General features: G+C 36.3%; 1 pseudogene; it reads left to right on the forward strand.

Annotated features, from left to right (window-relative positions):
* Positions 1-1654: 1654 nt before the first annotated feature.
* LOC146953852 (uncharacterized) lies at positions 1655-2516 on the forward strand (annotated as a pseudogene).
* The last annotated feature ends 2800 nt before the right edge of the window (positions 2517-5316 follow it).

Here is a 5316-nt window from a genome sequence, read left to right on the forward strand (position 1 = left end):
GGAATTTATGGGGTCCAGATGAATTTAGCCCAAAGCATATTTTGGCCAGCACCATTGAGAGTTTCATAGGCAATCTTATTAGTAAGTTCACCATCAGGAGCTGAAGACCAGCACAACTTGTCAGGAATGTCATCCACAGGGAGGGTTAATTTGTGAATCTGAGAGACTAAAACAGGGTCTCTATGCACCACATAAGCAGGAAGACACCAGTTACCCTCCACTATGCAGTCAGCCACTTTCATAGATAGAGAGGAAGCAATAGATGCAGGAAAGTTCCAGTGAGAGGCAATAGGATTGTCCAACCATTTGTCAGTCCAGAAATGGATGCTTTTTCCATTTCCCACTGCCCAAGTAGAGTGGGTCAAAACCAGTTGAATCTGCTGTTTCATGCCAGGCCAAGTGGAGGAGGTCAGATAGTGAGCTTTAGGTTGGCCTTTGTTGAGATATCTCTGTCTACCTATATGAGTCCAATGTTCATCAGAGTTAAACAATTTCCAAGTTAAAAATAGCAGAGATGCTTGATTGACTTTTGCAGGGTCCTTAACAGATAATCCCCCCTCATCTCTAGGCTTACAGATAGTGGACCAAGCAACAGTGCAGATCTTTCTATCCTCAATATTTCCACTCCATAAAAAATTCCTCATGCTTTTGGCAACATCTTGAAGTAAACTTGATGGCCATTTGTATATGTGGAATGAATAAGTGAGCATGCTACTAATCACAGCATTGATTAACTGCACTCTACCCATGATAGTCAGAAGACTTCCCTTCCAAGCACTTCTCTCTCTCTCTCTCTCTCTCTCTCTCTCTCTCTCTCTATATATATATATATATATATATATATATATCTATCTTCTTTTCATCTTTTTATTTTATTTTCTTTTGTTGCCTAGATAGTTCTGAAAATCAACAATGTTTCTTGTTTTAATATAATAAAAATATTACCTAATCTCTCAAATGTGAATAAAATCGACATTTTCAAATAAATGCCTACTGATCCTAAGCAATGGATATTATTTGAGTAAACAACAAAGATTCAAGGTTATGAAATTCAAAAGAATAAGAAATTGCATTGGGAATCAAAACATAATTGATTTTTAAAAATATAGCATATTCACTAGGATAATTAGGCCCACCTAACGAATTTGTCATTTCAGAATTGATGCAAATTAAAATAATTTGTCTCAAAGGGGCCATCAAATTCTGACTTTCTCACATGGTAAGTTGTTTGGATCCTGCTCTTTACCTAAATGATTTCGCTCATTCCCAAAGTAAAAGATCAGATTATCCCTACGCAACTTAACATGCGCTACGTGAGTTAAGTCACGCAGCGTGAGTTAAGTCACGCTAAGTGCAGTTTTTAGTTCAAAACTCAGCATGCAAGCCCAAAACACCATTTTTTCTTTCCATCCACCTCCAAAAACCCAAAAAGTGCGAATTTTTGGGTCATAATCTCAACTCCAAATCATTGCAAATCGTCAGGAAGCAAGTTTCTACGCTCATCAAGCATCAAAAAACAGGTAATGTATCACCAAAACTCATCCTATTTTCCAGGTTTTTCTGCCTGACATGTCATTTTTGTCAGTAGGTGCTAGGGCTGAGCGTGAGTTAACTCACGCAAGTTGTGAGGTGTGCGCAAGTTAACTTGCGTAGGAAGATAACACTAGCGCAAGTTAACTCACGCTAGTGTGTTGCCCAGTCTGTTGCCCAGATTTTGAAATTTTGCGCCACTTTTTTTTACTTGCTTTGCTTGCCGCACAAGTCATTTATTTATTTTTTCTTTGTATTTTTTTTTATTGAGTAGACATTGAGTGGCATGGTGGAACATGTGGCAGAGGATGGCATTGAGCCCAAACCGGGCAAAAACAAAGCTTCCGGTGAAGCTTCCAGCGTAGGCAAACCACCCATTGATGTGAAGTTTAAAGTGAAAATTCCTTTTCAAGTTGAAGCTCACATACTTCACAATCAAGCAAACCCGGTACCTACCGGTAACTTTGAAGAGAAGCCTAAACCGGTACCTACCGGTGTTCGTGTTATTGAAGAAAACACCGGTTCATTTTTTACAACAAACGAGAGATGGAAAGATCGAGAAGAATTGCATGGTTGGGTTCGTCGACAAGCGGCTAGGGCGGGATTTACTATTTCTATAGATAAATCTAGTACAATAGCGCCATACATGACGATGCAATGTGAGAGGAGTGGTGAATACAAGCCACCTAAGACGAGGAAGAAACCGAAGCTTGAAGGCACGGGATCAAGGAAGTGCAATTGTCCGTTTAGGTTGAAATGCTTCTTTGAAAAAAAACACAAGAATGGTGGATTGCAATGCTTTGTGGAGTTTACAACCATGAATTGGCGCCAAACTTATCCGGTCACCTTCTTGCGGGTCGAATAAAAGGGGAGGAGAAGCAAAGAGTTATCGACATGACAAAGAGCTTGGCAAAGCCTAGGAATATTCTCACGGATTTGAAGGAAAGAAACAAAGAAAGTGTGACAGGCATCAAGCAAGTGTATAATGCACGAACTAGATGGCGCAAGGGGCAAAGGGAGGACAAGACCGAGTTGCAATACTTGATTACAAAGTTGGAGAAGCATCGGTATGTCTATTTCACAAGAGCAAACAGCGAGGAAACCACTCTTGAAGATTTATTATTTGCTCATCCGGATTCAATTGATATGCTCAACACTTTTCCCACCGTTGTGGTCATGGACTCCACCTACAAAACCAATATATACCGAATGCCATTATTTGAGATTGTTGGTGTCACCTCTACCAAATTGACCTATTCGGTTGCGTTTGCCTTTCTTTCCTTTGAAAGAGAGAATAACTTCATATGGACACTTGAGATGTTGGTTGGTCTTTTGACCTCAAAACACAACATGCCTAAGGTGATTGTCACCGATAGGGACCTCGCTTTGATCAAAGCCTTTGCCGAAGTTCTCCCTAAAACGGACCATGTGCTTTGCTATTTTCATATTGAGAAGAATGTGAGATCTAGGTGCATCACGGATTGTAAAGTCAATGCCACCTCCTCCTAAGGAGTGGATGACTCACAAGATTGGTGAAGCGAAGCAATGGCTTTTTCAGTTTTTGGATAGAAACGCCGTCTTCGATGAGCTCATGTCAAAGGAGTCGAAGCCGCCAAAGAAACCAACAAATGAGCACAATCCTATTACTTTGGACACCCCGGAAAAGCCAAAGCAAGAGAACGAAGTCATGGATGAAGATGGAGATTATGCACTATCACTAGTCTAGTTAGATAGGTTATGACACTTTTGGGTCGGTGGGTGTTCGTCCTATTTTTTGGTGGTATTACACCTCGACATATTTTTTGGTGGCCTATTGTGTAATTTTGATATTTATGGCCAATATGTAACTAATATTATATAAATATATGAAAAGAATTATTTTGGATCGTTTACGTGTCATTAAGTGTGTTTAAATTATTACGGGTCATTACCGGCGTATTTGTAAAATTTGGACCGTTTGGATCGTTTATGTGTGATTATGTGATTGTGAGAAAAACAATGTTTTTAATTAATTTTGATCAATTATGTCGTATTATCGGATAAACTTCTTAAATTGGCGTAATTTGGTTAAGTTATGAATGTGGCGTGATTACAGGTCTTTCTAGACTTTACAAAAGTCTGTTCTGTTACTGCATGCATGCATGCAGTTTCTGTTATGAACGTGAGTTAACTCACGCCAGTGCAAATGGCAACGTGAGTTAACTCACGCACTCCATTACACTAACGCATGTTAACATGCGTTATTTTTTTTACTTATAACACCAACGTATGTTAACATGCGCAGTGCTTTTCAACAAATAACACTAACGCATGTTAACCTACGTAGCGCATGTTAACATGCGTTAATATTTGTACTAGCGTAACTTAAAATGCGTAGGGGCAGTTTGGTCTTTTACTTTGGGAATGAGCAATACTGTTTGGGTAAAGAGCATAATTCAAGTTGTTTTTCGTCAAGTGTTTAAGCTTAATTTGAAACAAATTGCCTTGATCATATCTATTCTCTTAAACATAACAAACATCAAGATTCCGTATGAAATTACCGAGTTAAAACACAAAATTGTCGGTCTCTATGCATATAGTAAAATTTGTGAAGCTACCTCACGTTCTGACTAGTTTCAAATGATTCAAAATTAAACATGTCATTGAGGAGCAATGAATGAAGTGTTTTTTCATAAAGTATAAGTTCCAACTTCATGTAAACATTCTAGAAAATGTTATAAACATGTACCTTGACTTTGCAACCATCAATGTTTTTATCATTACCACGCATTCGTTGATGATTAAACTAAAACTCCGGGTATTTAATACTTTATGCATCATTCATTCATCCAATAAAAAATAAAACCAATTTTTTTTCTCAATAAAGCAATTACCACCATTAACATAAAGGTAAGTTCTACGGTGCAGTCATCCAAATGACTTTTTCAAAAAAGTCAAAAATTTTAAATCAGTTGGACAAAAACCGGCTTAGAAAGTCTAAATTAAAAATATAAAAAAAAAATATTGGTATATTAAAAATCCAAAAGGAAGAATTACTCGCCAACCTTTTATTCTAAACCCAAATTATCAAGAAATTACAATAGTAAAATCACAAATTAAATGGTGCAAAGAAACATCTTTGTATTATTTAAGAGAAGATTTTAATTATTTTCTGTTTAAAGAATATGTAGAAAAACATGAGCTTTTAAAAGAAGGACTTAAAAAATTAGCTAGATAAAAATGGATGGTCTTATAAATCCATTTGGAAAAATAATACCACAACCATCTAGATCCTGATTACAATGAAATAACTAAGGTAAAAAACCAGATTAATTGGTTAAGAGAGACATCATTCTGGTTTTTAATAATTGAAGACAATTATTTTACATACTGGGAATATGAAAACTTAGCAAATCTTTTAAGTCAAAAGTTACAAAAACTAACTAATGGCTAATAAAGGATTAAGTGAAAAAATACAAGATATTTATGAAAAAATAGTTGTTTTGCAAGAACGACTAGAGAAAATAGTTTCTTTTATAGAAACTTCAACAGAATATTGGATAGATAAAAAGGAGTTTAAAGAAAAACTCGACGAAAGATTATCTAGCTTAGAAGATAATCAAAAAGGGTTAGATGAAAAACTCTGCATGAAAATAGACGATTTAATTGATCTAATAAGTCTTTTACCTAAAAAAGACAAAAGTCTAACTTTGGAGGATCTCAAACTCCTTTTTAAGGAGGGAGAAGATAAATAGGTAAAAGAAAAAGCCTCGCAACAAATACAATTCTTTGTTCCTAAATATTAAA

The sequence above is a fragment of the Medicago sativa genome, chromosome 1 (genome assembly GCF_051527215.1).
Source record: "Medicago sativa cultivar Bolivia chromosome 1, Bolivia_mono, whole genome shotgun sequence".
NCBI lineage: Eukaryota > Viridiplantae > Streptophyta > Magnoliopsida > Fabales > Fabaceae > Medicago > Medicago sativa.